Here is a 22,753-nt window from a genome sequence, read left to right as displayed (position 1 = left end):
TTACCTCTGCTGCAGAGGATAAGTTCATTAGAGTTACCAGCCTCAGAAATTGCAGCCCAAATAAATGCTTCACAAGAGTTCAAGCAACAGACACATCTCAACATCAACTGTTCAGAGGAGACTGTGTGAATCAGGCCTTCATGGCCGAATTGCTGCAAAGAAATCACTACTAAAGGACACCAATAAGAAGAAGAGACTTACTTGGGCCAAGAAACACGAGCAATGGACATTAGACCGGTGGAAATCTGTCCTTCTGTCTGATGAGTCCGATTTTGAAATGTATGGTTCCGACCACCGTGTCTTTGTGAGACGCAGAGGAGGTGAACGGATGATCTCTGCATGTGTGGTTCCCACAGTGAAGCATGGAGGAGGAGGTGTGATGGTGTGAGGGTGCTTTGCTGGTGACACTGTCAGTGATTTTTAGAATTCAAAGCACACTTAACCAGCATGGCTACCACAGCATTTTGCAGCAATACACCATGCCATTTGGTTTGCACCTAGTGGGACTATCATTTGTTTTTCAACAGGACAATGACCCAACACACCTCCAGGCTGTGAAAGGGTTATTTGACTAAGAAGGAGAGTGATGGAGTGCTGCATCAGATGACCTGGCCTCCACAGTCACCTGACCTCAACCAAAGTGTGATGGTTTGGGATGAGTTGGATCGCAGAGTGAAGGAAAAGCAGCCAACAAGTGCTCAGCATATATGGGAACTCCTTGTTAAAGCATTACTCATGAAGCTGGTTGAGAGAATGCCAAGAGTGCACAAAGCTGTCATCAAGGCAAATGGCCATTACTTTGAAGAATGTAAAATATAAAATATATTTCAATTTTTTTTACACTTTTTTTGTTACTGCATGATTCCATATATGTTATTTCATAGTTTTGATGTCTTCACTATTATTCTACAATGTAGAAAATAGTACAAATAAAGAAAAATCCTTGAATGAGTAGGTGTGTCCAAACTTTTGACTGGTACTGTATGTCTCTCCCAGGGCCAATGGAAGACGTGACATTAGCTCCAGAGCATAAGAGAAACATTCAGGGCCAAGCGCTTATCTTCGGGGGTACTGTGCCAAGCAGACAAAGGCCGGGACCCATAGTATGTTATCATAATCTATGGATGCCTATCTATCATGAACCTCTTTACCAATGCCAGTCTAAATGATGCAATTTGTAAGGATCGTTACTGAGGCAAATCTCCACTTAGTGCACTACCACACTGCATCTTCTGTCAAATGAGTGTGTGTGTGTGTGTGTGTGTGTGTGTACAATATACTCTTACATGTGCTGCGAGGCATTGGGGAAGGCAGTGCTGTACTGTGGTGCTGAGTCCTCCGGCCCATGGGGGGCAGCGTGGCTCAGGACCATCATCACTGGTCGGTGGGGGTACATCCTCTTGGACAAGCGGAAGTAGTTGATGCTGTCATTGGTGATAATGTCTGTGAGATAGTCCTGTGGAAGCAAGAATCACCTGACCATGAGGATCTGAACTGTAATATTACTTCCTCCCAGAAGGGGAAAGATGAATGTGAATAGAGAAATAGAGCTTGTCATAACAGCTTCCTTATAACAATATTTAGATTCAGAATAATCTGTTTACTATACTGTCTTATAACAGTATTATAATCATGAAATTGGATGATTAAATTATGATCTGAGTAGGTTACTCCAATGTGTGAGTGAAAACTGAAACAGGATGGAACCTTTGGATAGTTGCCGCCATGCTTCTCCCGCACGCCGTTCCTGCACAGAGTGTAGTTGTAGAAGCGAGAGTTCTTCACCAGCGCTACCCACTCCCTCCAGCCAGGGGGCACATACGAGCCGTTGTATTCATTCAGGTACTTCCCAAATAACGCTAGGACATTGGGAGAGGGGGGGTGATAAGTACAAAGTGATTCTCTTTGCAATAAAGTGTGTGTGTGTGTGTGTGTGTGTGCACAGCTCACACTCACCCGTCCTGTAGCCTGAGTTGTTAAGGTACACAGCGAAGGTGTGAGGCTCATGGTGGGCCTGCCAGGAGGGTGAGGAACAGTTCTCGTTGTTGGTGAAGGTGTGGTGGTTGTGAACGTACTTCCCTGTCAGAATAGAGGAGCGTGACGGGCAGCACATGGGAGTGGTGGAGAAGGCATTAGAGAAATGGGTGCCTCCTTGCTCCATGATACGCCGTGTCTTATTCATGGCCTGCATTGAGCCTGGAGGAGAAAGAGAGGGGGAAGAGGAGATTGAGGGGAAGAGAGGCAAAAAGATGGATGGGGTGAGGGATGCGAGAGAGGGAGAGAGAGAGAGAGAGTGAACAGTTTTTTTTTATTAGGTCATGAGGGCAATACAATCATAAAAATAAAATACAATATTACACTTTCCCCCTTTTTTTGTTGAACATCCCACACCACCTATTCCTCTGGCAGCCCCACCCTATCCTCAACCTTGGACAACCCATAATATATAAAACATTTATATAAAAATCTAAATAATAATTAATACTTTTTTTTTTTTAAACACACCCTACACTAGAATATACACAGCAAAGTAATTTGCAAATAAAACACTATCAAGTAAGCATTTTACACCACACACCTACATCATATCCAACAGTTTAGAGATTTCTGAGACAGCTACTTTCCATGTTCCAAAGTGCAAGGACTGTCTTTATTCATACGGGCAGTGGATAAATTCCAACATAATTACGTTATGAAAGTATGCTTGCCATTTCCTTATATGAAGGTAATGTGGTGGCAACCAGCGCTGAACAACAAGTTTTTTCACAGCAGTCAACCCAGACAGCCAAAACTTTTGCTGGTTCTCATTAAGCTGCATACCTGTATCATCGTTAAGCAACAGCAGAATTGGTTCAAGGGGTACAGTTTTATCAACCATGTCAGAGAGAATAGACAACACTTTCCTCCAAAACTCATAAACCTCAGGACAATCCCATATCATATGCTTGTATGTGCCAAGTGTATTGAGATTACATATGTCACAGTATGGGCTTTGAGCCTGTTTTGCATGAAATCTTACAAGTGGTGTCCAGTATGATCTATGACAAAGTTTAAAATGAGAATTTATGGTTTGGGTTCTTTGATTAAATATATTCTCCCAGACATTCTCCCAGTCAATACCCTCATCATCGACAGCCAAATAATTGACCCATGCTTTAACCATTGATAGATCTTTCTGCTTTAATAGTTGAAGATGAGAGTAAATAGCAGACAGAACCTCTGGATGGGAATGTAAAAATCCACTCTATCACCAGGTGGCTTCCCAAAGTTGTACCCCGTGGGACCCCATATTCACGAAGCGCAGACCGCAGTCTAAGATATAGAACCCCATAGGTATGGAAGCCTGACTGTAGTCTGAGATATAGAACCCCATAGGTATGAAGCACTGACTGTAGTCTGAAAGATATAGAACCCCATAGGCACGAAGCACTGACTGTAGTCAGATATAGAACCCCATAGGTATGAAGCACTGACTGTAGTCTGAGATATAGAACCCCATAGGCACGAAGCGCTGACTGTAGTCTGAGATATAGAACCCCATAGGCACGAAGCGCTGACTGTAGTCTGAGATATAGAACCCCATAGGTATGAAGCACTGACTGTAGTCTGAGTATATAGACCCCATAGGCAGAAGCACTGACTGTAGTCAGATATAGAACCCCATAGGTATGAAAGCTGACTGTAGTCTGAGATATAGAACCCCATAGGCACGAAGCGCTGACTGTAGTCTGAGATATAGAACCCCATAGGTTATGAAGCGCTGACTGTAGTCTGAGATATAGAACCCATAGGACGAAGCGCTGACTGTAGTCTGAGATATAGAACCCTATAGGTATGAAGCACTGACTGTAGTCTAAGATATAGAACCCCATAGGCACGAAGCACTGACTGTAGTCTGAGATATAGAACCCCATAGGTATGAAGCACTGACTGTAGTCTGAGATATAGAACCCCATAGGTATGAAGCGCTGACTGTAGTCTGAGATATAGAACCCCATAGGGACGAAGCGCTGACCGCAGTCTAAAGATATAGAACCCCATAGGGACGAAGCGCTGACTGTAGTCTGAGATATAGAACCCCATAGGTATGAAGACTGACTGTAGTCAGATATAGAACCCCATAGGTATGAAGCACAGACTAAGATATAGAACCCAATAGGTACGAAGCACTTACCGCAGTCTAGATATAGAACCCATAGGTACGAAGCGTTGACTGTAGTCAGATATAGAACTCCATAGGTACGAAGCGCTGACCGCAGTCTGAGATATGAACAACTGAGACATAAACTGAACAAGTTCCACAGACATGTGACTAACAGAATTGGAATAATATGTCCCTGAACAAAGGGGGGGGGGTATCTGGTGTGTATCTGGTGTGACCACCAGCTGCATTAAGTACTGCAGTCATCTCCTCCTCATGGACTGCACCGGATTTGCCAGTTCTTGTTGTGAGATGTTACCCCACTCTTCCACCAGGCACCTACAAGTTCACAGACATTTCTGGGGGGAATGGCACAAGCCCTCACCCTCCGATCCAACAGGTCCCAGACTTGCTCAATGGGATTTTAGATCCGGGCTCTTTGCTGGCCATGGCAGAACAACATATTCCTGTCTTGCAGGAAATCACACACAGAATGAGCAGTATGGCTGGTGGCATTGTCATGCTGGAGGGTCATGTTAGGATGAGCCTGCAGGAAGGGTACCACATGAGGGAGGAGGTCTTCCTGTACCGCACAGCGTTGAGATTGCCTGCAATGACAACAAGCTCAGTCCGATGATGCTGTGACATACCGCCCGACCATGACGGACCCTCCACTCCAAATCGATCCGCTCCAGAGTACAGGCCTCGGTGTAACGCTCATTCTTCGCCGATAAATGCGAATCCAACCATCACCCCATGGTTAGACAAAACCATGAAGAGCAGTGAAGAGCAATTTTTGCCAGGCCTGTCTGGTCAGCGACGGTGGGTTTGTACCCATAGGCGACATTGTTGCCGGTGATGTTTGGTGAGGACCTGCCTTACAACAGGCCTACAAGCCCTCAGTCCAGCCTCTCTCAGCCTATTGCGGACAATCTGAACACTGACGGAGGGATTGTGCGTTCCTGGTGTAACTCAGGCAGTTGTTGTTGCCATCCTGTACCTGTCCCGCAGGTGTGATGTACGGATGTACCGATCCTGGGCAGCTGTCTGTCCTGTCTCCCTGTAGCGCTGTCTTAGGCGTCTCACAGTACGGAAATGGCAATTTATTGCCCTGGCCACATCTGTAGTCCTCAGCGCTCCTTGCAACATGCCTAAGGCACGTTCACGCAGATGACCAGGGACCCTGAGCTCTTTCTTTTGGTGTTTTCAGAGTCAGTTGAAAGGCCTCTTTAGTGTCCTAAATTTTCATAACTTTGACCTTAGTTGCCTACCGTCTAAGCTGTTAGTGTCTTAACGACCGTTCCACAGGTGCATGTTCAATAATTGTTTATGGTTCTTGAACAAGCCTGGAAAACAGTGTTCAAACCCTTTACAATGAAGATCTGTGAAGTTATTTGGATTTTTACAAATTATCTTTGAAGACAGGGTCCTGAAAAGGGAGGTTTCTTTTTTGCTGAGTTTAGAAAGAATGACGACCCTGGCAAATCAAAACAAAGACGGAGTTCCTGAAAACTAAGGAGACCCTTTGAATTGAATATAGCCCTAGATTATTGACGCCTTTTGCAGACCAGGCTCTCGACTCAAAATGTTTATTTATACCGGAAGTAATAGCCTTGTTATGTGTATGGAGATGCCATTTCCAGTTACCACCTCAACACTTCTCACCTTCCTAAAGTTCTATATTGTTTAGAATATAAGGACCAAAATAAACATGCATTTCTTATTAGATATACTAGAAAATAACACATCCTGCAATCTAATAGCTGAAACACATTCTCCTCAAATGTTCTCCAAGAGACTGATCAAACCATGATCTAAGTGGGCGTAACTGGAAATACTGGTGGTAAAATAAACAATTTGGTAATGCAAGTCCACCATAACACTTCTGTCGTTTTAACACCTCCAGCCTAATCTTTGGATGTTTGCCATTCAAAGGTATTTATGTATGCATTTATCAATCATTCCCAATAGCCTACTGGTGGAGGGAGTGGGATCGTTATGCTCAGGAATCTAATACATGGCAACACATTCATCTTTATGGAAGTGACCCTAGTTTGTAAAGAAGCAGGCAACTTCTCCCAAACGGTTAAATCTCATTCAACATCCTAGTAAATGTTCTCATAATTATACTTCACCAGACCATGCATAGATGTTTGTATACTAATAACCAAATAAGTGAACTGTGTTTTTATAGGAATTGTTGAGGGAAGGGAAACTTTCTTGGCTGCTTCATTAAGCAACATTAATGCTGATTTTGTCCATTTTATCTTTTGAATTCTTCAAATACGGATAATAAAGACGAGATTGAATTCTGAATATCTGTCATATATAGGAAAATATCATCTGCATGTAGTGATATGATATGAGAGGAAGATGTAATCAGTATAGGAAAAGCAATTACATTCTGCCTTAGATGTTGTGCTAAAGGCTCTGAGTAACGTTGTGGAGAGGCGTCCCCTTGTCTACATCTCCAAAAAATAGGGAATGGACCTGAGTGTATGACATCACTAGACACCATAGCAACAGGGTTAATACACAGACCATATCGGTAAAATTCTTTCCCAAACCAGATTTCTCCAAGACAGCCCACAAGTACTACCATTCAAGCCTGTCAAAAGTCTTCTCGGCATCTAGAGACAGCACAGCACAAGGTGTGTCCAGTTGTGTTTCATGTATTACACGCATTCATCGATGGACATTGTCAGCTTCAACCTTTCATAAAACCTGACTGCTCTATGTGAATGAACTTATCCTAACACAAATCTTTTGCATCCGTTACGCCAACACTTTTGAACAACATTTTTGTCCGAATAATTTAAAGATATCAGACAGACATCTGTGTGATCTTTCCCTTTCTTTGGCAGTAGAGAGATTAATGCCCCAAAAATGTAGTAACAGTTCAGATGGAATGGCATCCGGGCCAGTGTGAAGTCACCCAGGTATATTTGGGCAAATCATGAAGGAGACATTTGCATTCATATTACATTTTTTTGCAAGAATATCGTCAGATCTGTATACTTGGACTTTGATTTAGCTTTTCAGTATTAGTAGCCATATTATAGTTCAACATTTGCAAAACAACCAGTTTTCATAACTTCATAACTCTGAACATTCTTATAATTTTTGTCCAAAAGGAAAAGGCATGCTGTCGCACAAGGTTAGTAGCTAAATTTTTAGACAGATACAGGGTTTCCAGATACTCCCGTAAGCCAGCTCATGGCTATCTAGCTAGCTTTGTTGACCCCGATTGGCGCTTTTTTCACAAAGTTAGAGTTGTTCAAGTGAAGACCGCCCGCGTCATCGGTGTGCTATGACCACATTTGGTGTCCTATGGATATACTACACCCCTAATGATATAGTGAAGTCTGGTTACGTTTTAGGATCTCGAGGAATATGTACGAACTTGATTTGACTGGTTGAAACATTGTTTTGGGTTAGATTTTCACAGATTCTCTTCTTTGCAAATTGAACGAGTGGAAATATAAAATTATCGTGCATGCTATATGGACCTTTTTAAGATAGGAAAAATGATTTTATCTAACAAAACGACACTTCATGTTATCTCTGGGACCCTTTGGATGATAAATCAGAGCAATATTTCAGAATGGAAGTACACATTTCACCTTCAGAGGTGAATTGATCAAACCTATCGCGGTGAAAAAGTGTTTTGTTGTTAGGATCTCTCCTCAACAATAGCATGGCATTTTTTCACAGTAATAGCTACTGTAAATTGGACAGTGCAGTTATATTAAGAAGAATTTAAGCTTTCAGCCGATATAAGATGCTTATATGTACCGACATTTGTTGTTTCTCTAAAATCTGCGTTTGTGACCAAGGCGCTGCATGATTTACTGTCTAGAGGGTGTGAACAATCCTGGAATGGGTGTAGACAAAGTGGAGCTCTTCACTAGATATCAAAATATTCAAAGGCCATTTTCTCAAAAGTAAGTTTACAAGTTGATCAACTTTCAAAGCAGAATTACTTCCACATTGTTCCTCAAATGCAGTGTATGATATACCCTTTTGTAGCTCTGAGTCTCCAATGTAAAAACACAATTTCAAATTTTGCTACATAAGACCGAATCCAGGTGGAGTCACATATGACCACTGAAACAAGCTTGCACTTTGCTGCTAGCTGGAGCATGGTTTGGATTGCCATAATATCAGGTGCATCTATAGCTACCGAGAGCGGAGTGATTTTCAGAATTAGGAACTAGTGTTAGGCGGATGAGCAAAATCAATTTTTGTTTTAGATGTGTTCCATGTCCTACAAGACAGATCGGTTGAGGGATGAGCGTCGCGATCTGACGTAAGACAATGAGTTCCTACATGATAGAGTGCTTGCTTTGTTATGCAACTGGTGTTGTGTCCTTTCCGTCATCCTGTGAACCCCATTCATTGCTGCTCGCAGTTATATTTACTTTTTGTATTCCAATTACTTGTCTATCAAATCAGTTGACTGTGTGCAAAATGCAATAACTGTGTGTAAAAATATAAATAATACAACACTACATGTTTTCACTATAAATGCCAAAAAACGTTGTTCCTGTCATGACAGTACCAATAACCTGGAATGTATACTGTGCATTGGAGACTTTCACCTGCTCTTCTTCCACACAAGTGAATGAGTAAAATGGTGTAGGATTATGTGTATTATGCAGCACAGGCATGTGTGTGATATATTGTATGCAGTGCACAGAACAGACTTTAAAAGGATTCCGCAGCTTACTTGGCGCCTGATTTACGCACAGGTGCAAAGTTTGCACTTGTTTTTCCATGATGAAAGTAATAATAGAAGGTATGTAAGGTGAAAGTAAGAGTGTAAATGAAGAGACATTTGTTTTAATCAATCAATCACTCAACTGTATTTGTTTTCCATTTTTCTAAAACACATTTGTCACAGCTTTGAATTTTGCGTTTTATTGAGCTCCTTCTTGTTGTAATGACTCTTTCTTTTTCAGCAATCAAATATTTCTACATCAATTAGCCTAATTAGATGTAAGCAAGATGCTCCTTTACATTTGTCTGCCAGTCGCACTTCACTTCTTCTTTATAGACATGAGAAAACTATTCTCATACTGCTAACAATATGGCCACATGAAGCAAACCTTTATCTCTGTAAAAACAAATATTCTGGAAAAATAAATATGATTTTTATTTTAAAGCCACTGGCTTCCATGCTCAATAAATGTATTCAATTAATTAATCAAGACCAGCTCCAAATGAATACATACAGTGTGGCAAAAAAGTATTTAGTCAGCCACCAATTGTGCAAGTTCTCCCACTTAAAAATATGAGAGAGGCCTGTAATTTTCATCATAGGTACACTTCAACTATGACAGACAAAATGAGAAAAAAAATCCAGAAAATCACATTGTAGGATTTTTAATGAATTTATTTGCAAATTATGGTGGAAAATAAGTATTTGGTCACCTACAAACAAGCAAGATTTCTGGCTCTCACAGACCTGTAACTTCTTCTTTAAGAGGCTCCTCTGTCCTCCACTCGTTACCTGTATTAATGGCACCTGTTTGAACTTGTTATCAGTATAAAAGACACTGTCCACAACCTCAAACAGTCACACTCCAAACTCCACTATGGCCAAGACCAAAGAGCTGTCAAAGGACACCAGAAACAAAATTGTAGACCTGCCCCAGGCTGGGAAGACTGAATTGCAATAGGTAAGCAGCTTGGTTTGAAGAAAACAACTGTGGGAGCAATTTATAGGAAATGGAAGACATACAAGACCACTGATAATTTCCCTCGATCTGGGGCTCCACGCAAGATCTCACCCCGTGGGTCAAAATGATCACAAGAACGGTGAGCAAAAATCCCAGAACCACACGGGGGGACTAGTGAATGACCTGCAGAGAGCTGGGACCAAAGTAACAGAGCCTACCATCAGTAACACACTACGCCGCCAGGGACTCAAATCCTGCAGTGCCAGACGTGACCCCCTGCTTAAGCCAGTACATGTCCAGGCCCGTCTGAAGTTTGCTAGAGAGCATTTGGATGATCCAGAAGAAGATTGGAGAATGTCATATGGTCAGATGAAACCAAAATAAACTTTTTGGTAAAAACTCAACTCGTCGTGTTTGGAGGACAAAGAATGCTGAGTTGCATCCAAAGAACACCAATACCTACTGTGAAGCATGGGGGTGGAAACATCATGCTTTGGGTTGTTTTTCTGCAAAGGGACCAGGACGACTGATCCGTGTAAAGGAAAGAATGAATGGGGCCATGTATCGTGAGATTTTGAATGAAAACCTCCTTCCATCAGCAAGGGCATTGAAGATGAAACGTGGCTGGGTCTTTCAGCATGACAATGATCCCAAACACACCGCCCGGGCAACGAAGGAGTGGCTTCGTAAGAAACATTTCAAGGTCCTGGAGTGGCCTAGCCAGTCTCCAGATCTCAACCCATAGAAATCTTTGGAGGGGTTGAAAGTCCGTGTTGCCCAGCAACAGCCCCAAACATCACTGCTCTAGAGGAGATCTGCATGGAGGAATGGGCCAAAATACCAGCAACAGTGTGTGAAAACCTTGTGAAGACTTACAGAAAACGTTTGACCTCTGTCATTGCCAACAAAGGGTATATAACAAAGTATTTGAGAAACTTTTGTTATTGACCAAATACTTATTTCCACCATAATTTGCAAATAAATTCATAAAAAATCCTACAATGTGATTTTCTGGATTTTTTTTCTCATTTTGTCTGTCATAGTGAAGTGTACTAGATGAAAATTACAGGCCTCTCTCATCTTTTTAAGTGGGRGAACTTGCACAATTGGTGGCTGACTAAATACTTTTTTGCCCCACTGTACATCACAAGGCGATGGCTTCATCTGCTGGACGTGCCAGGTCTCGACGGGCTCTACGCCCAGGACTAATTGTGGGTGATTGGGGAGTTGGTGAGTAATCAAGGGCTGATTGCTGACCAGCTGTACAAGCCCCATAAAGCTGCCAGAAGGGCAGTACACAGGGAGGACTGGGGGAAGTAAGGTAACTTCCATGTAGTTGGAGACGGTGCCCGAGCTAAGACGAGGGAGTTGCGTTTGTGTTCCCGACAGGATACAGTAGACCCGGAGCCCAGAAGACGGTATCCCGGAGAGGCTCTCATGGGGGAGACCTATCCTTTTCTTTTGATTTATTATTTAATAAACACCCTTGAACTCGAGATAATCATATTCTGTCCGTGTCTGATCTGTGTAAAACGTCTTGACCAAACCCCCTGGTCTGCCACACTGCCCCTAAAACCAATTCATACTCTGAAAGTGCTAACAATTCTTCGGTAAGCCCAGGGAAAAAGCTGTCCTCAAAAACAGTGGGTTTATAGATAGACACAAATGCTACTTTCTTGCCATATATAGATGTGCTAAGTGGCCTGAAATGTCCTTGCTAGTCTTTTCAATAACTAAAGTTAAATTCCTTTTAATCAAAATAACCAAGCCTTTGGACTTAGAGGCTCCACTAGTGGAAGCAGCAACTTTATAAGAGTAAATCTTTTCTGTGTGTCGCCCATTTTAATTCATGTGTACTAAAGGCATTTCAGGCTGATGCCGATTATTTAGTGAAACAGATGCTCAACCATAAATTCCTGGTTTTCAATGGAGGTTTTCTCACCAATCAGAGTGGGACAAGGGGTGTCAGCGAGGCCATTATACTGACACTCCAGACTAATATGCAGTTTAAAGGCTTAAACGGGTAGGGAGATGGCCAGGATTTGGCACTCAGACAATGGATACCATAGGCCACTCACTCCATGGCAATAATGGAGTTGGTCATGGAGTGCTTGACTTTGAATGGGCAAATGGAGAATGCATGCACACACACACACACCCTGCTGTGTCTTACCCAGTTCGATGTCCTGGTCATCGGTGAGGATGATGATTATGTTGGGTCGGACGTTGTTGCGTGCTTGACGGTCCCTCTGCAGACGGGTCCTGTGGCGCTGACCAGAGAACAAGGACGAGCCCTGGGCCAGGGAGACCACCCACAGGAGGAGGAGGAGAAGGAGGCCCCATCCGGCCATGGCTCTACCCTGTGTTCTTCACCTCCTTTTCACTGTAGCACAGGGCACTCTGCTGCTGTCGCAGCTCCCTCACTCCACCTGACAGACACAGAGATGAGACCAGAACGAAACATTACGTAACATACAAACTGCTACAATCTGGTAGCTATGCTATGACAATTACAAAACATGTAATATTGACAAGTGAGAAACTCTGTGATGTATTGTCATCAGGAGTATCTCGGTCTCTCACTCTCTCTCTCCCTCCCTCTCTCTTCATCTCTCAACTGTATCTCTCACAGAGACACTCTCTCTCTCTCACACACGAAAGCAGAGGCATTACAGGGTGCTCTTCCGTACAATGACCCGTTTGGGCTCCCTTCATTAGAGCGGTGTCATTGCCACAGTGTAATAATCTCTGCTGATAAACACATGGCTGCCAGTCTGGGGCTAATGGGCCTGGCCCTGAGCCAGGGGCCCGGGGCCAACGCTCCCTCACCAACCAGACAAAGCAGGGGGAATGGAGCGGGGCAGAGGTTAAGGAGAAGAGAGATTTTAAAGACTGGATGAGGATACAGAGATTATTTGGCGGCAGGTAGCCTAGTGGTTAGAGCGTTGGACTAGTAACCGAAAGGTTGCAAGATCGAATCCCCGAGCTGACAAGGTAAAAAATCTGTCGTTCTGCCCCTGAACAAGGCCGTCATTGAAAATAATAAAAAAATTAAAAAGTGTGTGTCAAATAACAAAGTGCTCATGAGATTGATTCCAGACAACGTAGACTTGGTGGTGTATTTTCTAATAATCTGATTTATTAACTTAGTACAATTTCAATTTAGTACAATTTCCTCTAAATGATAGCTTCATGCTTCATTTGCTACATTTATACTTGTTTCATATTGACTTGATAACATAAGTACACCTCTGACTTATTACAAATGAAACCCCCACAGAGTTTGTCATGGAAACTGTTAATTACATATACAGTGCTTTCAGAAAGTATTCATACCCCATTACTTATTCCACATTTTGTTGTTACAGCCTGAATTCAAAATGGATTAGATTTTTTCTCTCTCACCTATCTACACACAATAAATACCCCATTATGACAAAATGAAAACATATTTGCAAATGTTTTGAAAATGAAATACAGAAATATCTCATTTACATAAGTATTCACACCCCTGACTCAATACTTTGTAGAAGCACCTTTGACTGTGACTACAGCTTTGAGTCGTACTAGATATGTCTGTAGTTCAGCTTTGCACATCTGGATTTCTGGATTTTCTCCCATTCTTCTTTGAAGATTTTCTCAAGCTCTATTAAGTTAGATGGGGAGAGGCGGTGAACAGCAATCTTCAAGTTTTTCCAGAGACTTTCTATGAGAATCAAGTCTGGGCTCTTAGCTGAGCCACTCAATGACTTTCACATTCTTGTTCTGAAGCCATTCCAATGTTGCTATTTCTGTGTGCTTGGGGTCATTGTTCTGTTGGAACGCAAATCTTCGCCCCCAGTCTAAGATCGTTCTCACTCTGAAACAGGTTCTCATCAAAGATTGCCTGTATTTGGCTCCATTCGTTGTTCCCTCTATCCTTACCAGTCTACCAGTCCCTGCCGTTATAAAGCAGTTGTCACCTCCATGCTTCACGGTAGGGATAGTGTTAGATGGGTGAAGAGCTTTGTCTGGGTTTCTCCAGACATAGCGCTTTGCATTCAGGCCAAAAAGAAAAAAGAATCAAAGAATCTTTTGCCAAAGAATCTTTTGCCTTCTGCTCTCAGAGTCTTTTACGTGCCCTTTTGAAAACTCCAGGTGTGTTGTTGTAACTGGTGGGAAATTGCTAGCTTGTTAGAGGTGTGCGCGCTAGTGACATTTCAATCGGTGGCATCAATCACTCTGAAACCTTGAACTAGTTGTTTCCCTTACTCTATAAGGGCTGAGGGTTTTGTGGAGAGATACAGTGTATTTGGGAAGTATTCAAGACCCCTTGACTTTTTCAAAAAAGAATACGTTACAGCCTTATTCTAAAATGTATTAAATATCTATTTTTTTTCTCATCAATCTACACACACAATAACCCACAATGACAAAGCAAAAACATGTTTTTGTAATTTTTGCAAATGTATTACAAAGTAAAAACTGAAATACCTTATTTACGTAAGTATTCAGACCTTTTGCTAGGAGACTCGAAGTTGAGCTCAGGTGCATCCTGTTGCATTCAGTGGTCATCCTTGAGATGTTTCTAAAACTTGATTGGAGTCCTCCTGTGGTAAATTTGACTGGACATGATTTGGAAAGGCACACACTTGTCAATATAAGGTCCCACAGTTGACATGTCACAGAAAAAACCAAGCCACGAGGTCAAAGGAATTGTCTGTAGAATTCAGAGACAGGATTGTGTCAAGGCACAGATCTGGGGAAGGGTACCAAAACATTTCTGCAACATTGAAGGTCCCCAAGAACACAGTGGCCTCCATCATTCTTAAACGGAAGAAATTTGGAACCACCAAGACTCTTCCTAGAGCTGGCCACCCGGCAAAACTGAGCAATTGAGGGAGAAGGGCCTTGGTCAGGGAGGTGACCAAGAACCCGCTGGTCACTCTGCCAGAGCTCCAGAGTTCCTCTGTGGAGCTAGGAGAACATTTTAGAAGTACAACCATCTCTGCAGCACTCCACTAATCAGGCTATTATGGTAGAGTGGCCAGACGGAAGCCACTCCTCAGTAAAAGGCACACGACGGCCCGCTTCCAGTTTGCCAAAAGGACTCTCAGACCATGAGAAACAAGATTCTCTGGTCTGATGAAACCAAGATTGAACTCTTTGGCCATAATGTCAAGTGTCACGTCTGGAGGAAACCTGGCACCATCCCTACGGGGAAGCAAAGTGGTGGCAGAAACATGCTGTGGGGATGTTTTTCAGCGGCAGGGACTGGGAGACTAATCAGGATAAAGTCAAAGATGAAGGAAGCAAAGTATAAAGATAATCGATGAAAACCTGCTCCAAAGCGCTCAGGACCTCAGACTGGAGCGAAGGTTCACTTTCCAACAGGACAACGACCCTGAACACACAGCCAAGACAACGTAGGAGTGGCTTCAGGACAAGTAAAAGATGGCGCCGAAGAACATGGCTGACGTTTTACATTCTCCCAACCAATGGTGCAATTTTGTAATTTTTTTTGCGTTTTGTGTAACTTATTTTTTTWAACTTATTGTGTACATAAGAGACGGTAGCAGCAACATTATGATCGAAAATAACTTCTGGACATCAGAAAAGTGATTACTCACCGCGGACAGAAATAAACTTTTTCCTTTAACGAGTCCGACGAGAAGGATATCCTGCTTTCACTGGAACAGACCCAGATCCACGCATTTGCATGAAGAAAATACACCGGAAAAGGGGACGCAGATAAGGGATCCTTCTGAGAATCCAGAGGCGAGCGAGTAAACTCTCAATGCCTTCCATTCCCATTCCTAAAGTGCAATCGTTAGAAAATAAAATTGATGACCTACTATTAAGATTATCCTACCAACGGGACAATAAAACTGTAACATCTTATGTTTCACCGAGACGTGGCTGAATGAAGAAACGGACAATAGAGCTGGCGGGATTTTCCATGCACCGGCAGAACAGAGACGCTACCTCTGGTAAGACGAGGGGTGGCTTGTGTGTCTTTTTGTCAATAACAGCTGGTGCGCGATGTCTAGTATTAAAGAAGTCTTGAGGTATTGCTCGCCTGAGGTAGAGTACCTTATGATAAGCTGTCGACAACACTATCTACCCAGAGAGTTCTCATCTGTATTATTCGTAGCCATCTATTTACCACCACAAAGCGAAGCTGGCACTAAGACTGCTCTCAACCAACTCTATAAGTCCATAAGCAAACAAGAAAATGCTCACCCAGAAGCGGCGCTCCTAGTGGCCGTGGACTTTAATGCAGGCAAACTTAAATCAGTTTTACAACATTATTACCAGCATGTCACATGTGCAACCAGGGGGGGGGGAAATCCTAGACCACCTTTACTCCACACACAGAGATGCATACAAAGCTCTCCCCCACCCTCCATTTGGCAAATCTGACCATAGTTCTGTCTTCCTGATTCCTGCTTACAAACAAAAACTAAAGCAGGAAGTACCAGTGACTCGCTCAATACAGAAGTGGTCAGATGAGATGGATGCTACACTACAGGACTGTTTTGCTAGCACAGACTGGATGAATCCCGGAACATATTCCAATGGCATTGAGGAATACACCACCTCAGTTATCGGCTTCATCAATAAGTGAATCGATGACATTGTCCCCACAGTGACTGTACGTACATATCCCAACCAGAAGCCATGGATTACAGGCAACATCCTCATCGAGCTAAAGGCTAGAGCTGCCGCTTTCAAGGAGTGGGAGACTAATCCGGACTCTTGTAAAAAATCCCGCTATGCCTTCAGACGAACCATCAAACAAGCAAAGTCTCAATACAGGATTAAGATTGAATCCTACTACACCGGCTCTGACACTCGTCAGATATGGCAGGGCTTGAAAACTATTACGGACTACAAAGGGAAACACAGACGTGAGCTGCCCAGTGCCGCAAGCCTACCAGACGAGCAAAATGCATTTTATGCTCGCTTCGAKGCAAGCAACACTGAAGCATGCATTAGAGCACCAGCTGTTCTGGATGACTGTGTGGTAACGTTCTCGGTAGCCGATGTGAACAAAACCTTTAAACAGGCCAACATTCACAAAGCCGGGGGCCAGATGGATTACCAGGACGTAGACTCAAAGCATGCGCGGACCAACTGTCAAGTGTCTCCACTGATATTTTCAACCTCTCCCTGACCGAGTCTGTAATACCTACATGTTTCAAGCAGACAACCATAGTCCCTGTGCCCAAGGAAGCGAAGGTAACCTGCCTAAGTGATGACCGCCCCATGGCACTCATGTCGGTAGCCATGACGTGCTTTGAAAACCACAGAAAGGCCACAGATCCACAGATGACACAATCTCAATCTCACTCCACACCGCCCTTTCTCACCTGGACAAAAGGAACACCTATGTGAGAATGCTGTTCATCAACTACAGCTCAGCTTTCAACACCATAGTGCCCACGAAGCTCATCACTAAGCTAAGGACACTGGGATTAAACACCTCCCTCTGCAACTGGATCCTGGACTTCGACGGGCCGCCCCCAGGTGGTAAGAGTAGGCAACAACACTTCTGCCATGCTGATCCAGTATTTATGCTGCAGTAGTTTGTGTCGGGGGGCTAGGGCCAGTTGGTTATATCTGGAGTACTTCTCCTGTCTTATCCAGTGTCCTGTGTGAATTTAAGTATGCTCTCTCTAATTCTCTCGTTCTCTCTTTCTTTCTCTCTCTCGGAGGACCTGAGCCCTAGGACCATACGTCAGGACTACTGGGCATGATGACTCCTTGCTGTCCCCAGTCCACCTGGCCTTGCTGCTGTTCCAGTTTCAACTGTTCTGCCTGCAGTTATGGAACCCCTACCTGTCCCAGACCTGCTGTTTTCAACTCTTAATGATCGGCTATGAAAAGCCAACTGACAWTTATTCCTGATTATTATTTGACCATGCTTGTCATTTATGAACATTTTGAACATCTTGGCTCTCTCTAATTCTCTCCTTCTCTCTTTCTTTCTCTCTCTCGGAGGAACTGAGCCCTAGGACCATACTTCAGGACTACCGGGCATGATGACTCCTTGCTGTCCTCCTGTCTCTTATACACATCTAGATGTGTATAAGAGACAGGCGTTGGCAACAACACTTCTGCCATGCTGATCCAGTATTTATGCTGCAGTAGTTTGTGTCGGGGGGCTAGGGCCAGTTGGTTATATCTGGAGTACTTCTCCTGTCTTATCCAGTGTCCTGTGTGAATTTAAGTATGCTCTCTCTAATTCTCTCGTTCTCTCTTTCTTTCTCTCTCTCGGAGGACCTGAGCCCTAGGACCATACGTCACGGCAAACCGGGCATGATGACTCCTGCTGTTTTCAACTCTTAATTATCGGCTATGAAAAGCCAACTGACATTTATTCCTGATTATTATTTGACCATGCTTGTCATTTATGAACATTTTGAACATCTTGGCCATGTTCTGTTATAATCTCCACCCGGCACAGCCAGAAGAGGACTGGCCACCCCTCATAGCCTGGTTCCTCTCTAGGTTTCTTCCTAGGTTTTGGCCTTTCTAGGGAGTTTTTCCTAGCCACCGTGCTTCTACACCTGCATTGCTTGCTGTTTGGGGTTTTAGGCTGGGTTTCTGTACAGCACTTCGAGATATTAGCTGATGTACGAAGGGCTATATAAAATAAAATAAACTTGATTGATCCTTAACACTGGGGCCCCTCAGGTGTGTGTACTTAGTCCCCTCCTGTATTCCATGTTCACCCACGACTGCATGGCCAAACACGACTCCAACACCATCATTAAGTTTGCTGTCGACAAAACAGGGGTAGGCCTTATCACCGACAACGATGAGACGGCCTCTATGGAGGAGGTCAAAGACCTGGCAGTGTGGTGCCAGGACAACAACCTCTCCCTCAATGTGAGCAAGACAAAGGAGCTGATCGTGGACTACATGAATATGCGGGCCGGACAGGCCCCCATTAACATCGACGGGGCTGTAGTGGAGCAGGTCGAGAGTGTCAAGTTCCTTGGTGTCTACATCACCAACGAACTATCATGGTACAAACATACCAAGACAGTTGTGAAGAGGGCATGACAAAACCTTTTCCCCCTCAGGAGACTGAAAAGATTTTGCATGGGCCCCAGATCCTCAAAAGGTTCTACAGCTGCACCATCGAGAGCATCCTGACCAGTTGCATCACCGCCTGGTATGCCAACTGCTCGGCATCTGACCGTAAGGCGCTACAGAGGGTAGTGCGAACGGCCCAGTATATCACTGGGGCCAAGCTTCCTGCCTTCCAGGACCTATATAATAGGCAGTGTCAGAGGAAAGCCCATAAAATTGTCAGCGACTACAGTCGCCAAGTTATAGACAGTTTTCTCTGCTACCGCACAGCAAGCGGTACCGGAGCGCCAAGTCTAGGACCAAAAGGCTCCTTAACAGCTTCTTCCCCCAAACCATTAGACTGCTGAACAATTCATAACAATCGTCACCGGACAATTTACATTGACCCCCAGGTTGGGGAGAGGAGAGGGACGAAAGCAGTACTGTTACACTGCCATGTGCCTTTTTCCCAGGAGTGGCTTCCTTCTGGCCACTCTCCCATAAATTCCAGATTGGTGAGGTGTTATAGAGACTGTTGTCCTTCTGGCAGGTTCTCCCGTCTCAGCCAAGGAACTCTGTAGTTCTGTCAGAGTGGTCAATGGGTTATTCACCTCCCTGACCAAGGCCCTTCTTGCCTGGTTGTTCAGTTTGGTCGGACGGACAGCTCTAGGCAGAGTCTGAGGTGGTTCCATATTTTTTCAATTTCCCAATGATGGAGACCACTGTGCTCTTAGAAACTTTCAATGCCAGAAATTGTTTTCTACCCTTCCCCAGATAATATGCCTAATCACAATTATATCTCAGAGAGTTCCTTGGACTTCATGGTATAGTTTCTGCTCTGACATGCACAGTCAGCTGTGGGACCTTATATAGACAGGTGTGTTTCTTTCTAAATCATGTCCAAACAATTGAATTGGCCCCAGGTGGACTCCAATCATATAGTGACATCTCAAGGATGATCAAAGGAAATAGGATGCAAACATGTTTTCCCTATGTCGTATTGTGTGCAGACGGGTGAATTTGTTGAATTCAGGCTGTAACACAACAAAATGTGAAATAAGTCAAGGGATCTAAATACTTTCTGAAGGCACTGTATGTTCACAAATACATTAAATAGAAGTGAAATGTTCTTGCTGAGATTGTTCCTAACAGACTGACATGACCTTGTTTTCAATCCACAGTTTAAAGCAAAGACCTTGCGGAATAGAAAGGTGTTGGGGTGTTTCTTCTCACAGCTTTGAATATTAGCATTTACTATGACATTGCTGCAACGTCATAACACTGTCTCTGAGTCCAGGCTCACTGGTCAAATGTAAAAGAGCATCACAAGGCCTCCTCACAAAAACAATTAACCAACTGACTGAGCGCGTTGACAGGTTTCCGTCTATTATAATAGCCTGTGTTTGCTCAGTCTTGTGTGGGTCTACAGGGAGAGCATGCCCCCCAGCATGGAACACAAAACACACAACCCCAGCCTCCCTCTGCTGCGTGGCAACACTCAACAATATCAACCTCACTGGGATGCTATTGAATAGGGGGACAATAGAGCACACACACGCATGCATGCACTCACTAACACACATGAATAGTCGCACACATACACACACATGCATGCATCACGGGGACACACACTTCACATTAAAACGAAATAACTTACAATTCAAATCAAAGGCTTAGAATGTGGGCTATTAATAACACTATTTCACCACTTCCATCAATCTCAAGAAAATACAAAACTAACTAAGTCAGTTGGTTATGTTACTATTCCAGAGGAGGGGTGGCTACCTGTTTCTGCCACCCCCCTACCTCATAATGTTGATGCCCAGGGATATCCTCATAGAGAACAGACCTCTGTGCCAAAATGTACCAGTATCCAAGCAGGTCCTTCAGTTGGTGTACCTCCTGATTCCATAACACACTTATCCCCTCTCCATACTAACACTCAAGCTCTCACACACACATATTATGCGCATTCACCCCACCCTCTTAGCATGCAAGTATGGACCCACACACATAATTCGCACTCATGCACAACTACACACACACACACACACACAGCTGTGTTGTCTTTGCTTTAATTCCTGCTCCTCTCCTTCTGCCTCTCTCTCTCAGGGCTTTGTTCTCTCTCTGGAGAATGGATGAGGTTCTGACCTGGGGGGCTCTGCTGTTTTACATTCTCCTCTGCTTCTCTCTTCCTCTTTTTACCCCTCCTGTACCCCTCTCCATCCCTCCCTTTTCCTCGCATCGCTGGCATGCAGTGAAAACTAAAACAACAAGGAACACTATACAAAACGTCATTAAACAGCTCTGTCGCCAAACACCAGAAATGCCTGGCCAACACTGCTGCCAGCCAGGACTTTGTCAATATATAAAGGAATAGATGGTTCACTCCTTTCCGTTGTGAGTGTTTGTGATGTATGAAATACTGCAGCCGCAGCATTAATGGTCTAACCATTTTTGCTCCTCTTCAGTATATGTTAAAAAGATGATCCAAGCAACACTGGGTTCTCAAGTCAGGGATGCAAACTCTATAGTCGCACGGTTTGCAAGAAATGTCCAGCAAAATTCTACACGCTGTCACGTTCCTGACCTGTTTTCTTTTGTCTTGTATTTATTTAGTTGGTCAGGGCGTGAGTTGGGTGGGTTTGTCTATGTGTGATTTTCTATGTTGGGATGTTTGTGTTCGGCCGGGTATGATTCTCAATCAGAGGCAGCTGTCAATCGTTGTCCCTGATTGAGAATCATACTTAGGCAGCCTGGGTTTCACGTGTGTGTTGTGGGTGTTTGTTTCCGTGTTTGTATTCGTGCCACACGGGACTGTTGTCGGTTGTATTCATTTTGTTATTTTGTTTCATGTTAGTGTTCAGTTTCGATTTAATAAATTATCATGAGCACTACCCACTCTGCGTGTTGGTCCGATCCATGCTCCTCCTCGTCTGAGGAGGAGAACGACTATGACGACCGTTACAGAAACACCCACCCCAAAAGGATCAAGCAGAGTGGGAACAGACAGCAGCAGCAGCAGAGACCGAGGACACAGGACTCGTGGACTTGGGAGGAGATCCTGGACGGCAAAGGACCCTGGGCTCAGCCAGGGGAATATCGCCGTCCCAAGGCGGAGCTGGAGGCAGCGAAGGCAGAGAGGCGCTGGTATGAGGAGGCAGCGCGGCGACGCGGTTGGGAGCCCGAGAGTCAGACCCAAACATTTCTTGGGGGGGGCACACGCGGAGTGTGGCAAAGCCGGGTAGGATACCTGAGCCAACTCCCCGTGCTTACCGTGGAGTGAGAGGGCGTCGTACTGGTCAGACACCGTGTTATGCGGTAAAGCGCACGGTGTCCCCAGTACGCGTGCTTAGTCCAGGGCGGGCTATTCCACCTTGCCGCACTGGCCGGGCTAGGTTGGGCATCGAGCCGGGTGTCATGAAGCCGGCCCAACGCATCTGGCCTCCAGTGCGTCTCCTTGGGCCGGCGTACATGGCACCAGCCTTACAAATGGTGTCCCCGGTTCGCCAGCATAGCCCAGTGCGGGTTTTTCCACCTCGCCGCACTGGCAGGGCTACGGGGACCATTCAACCTGGTAAGGTTGGGCAGGCTCGGTGCTCAAGAGCGCGTGTCCTCCTTCACGGTCCGGTTTTTCCGGTGCCACCTCCACGTACCAGTCCTCTGGTGGCAGCCCCCCGCACCAGGCTGTYTCTCCRTCTTCTCTCTCCAGTTGCTCCCACCTGTCCAGCGCTGTCAGAGCCTTCCTCCTCTCCAGCGCAGCCAGTGTCTGAGCTGCCTGCCTGCCCAGCGCTGTCTGAACTGTCTGCCTGCCCAGCGCTGTCTGAACTGTCTGCCTGCCCAGCGCTGTCTGAGCTGCCTGCCTGCCCAG

At 44.5% G+C, this 22,753-nt stretch overlaps 1 pseudogene; it reads right to left on the bottom strand.

Annotated features, from left to right (window-relative positions):
• LOC111977083 (extracellular sulfatase Sulf-2-like) overlaps window positions 1-22,753 on the bottom strand; it is a 94,452-nt pseudogene that overhangs the window by 12,894 nt on the left and 58,805 nt on the right.

Source organism: Salvelinus sp. IW2-2015, linkage group LG1 (assembly GCF_002910315.2).
Source record: "Salvelinus sp. IW2-2015 linkage group LG1, ASM291031v2, whole genome shotgun sequence".
Classification (NCBI taxonomy): Eukaryota; Metazoa; Chordata; class Actinopteri; order Salmoniformes; family Salmonidae; genus Salvelinus; species Salvelinus sp. IW2-2015.
Note: the sequence above shows the minus strand (reverse complement) of the source record. Positions and strands in the feature narration are given on the sequence as shown.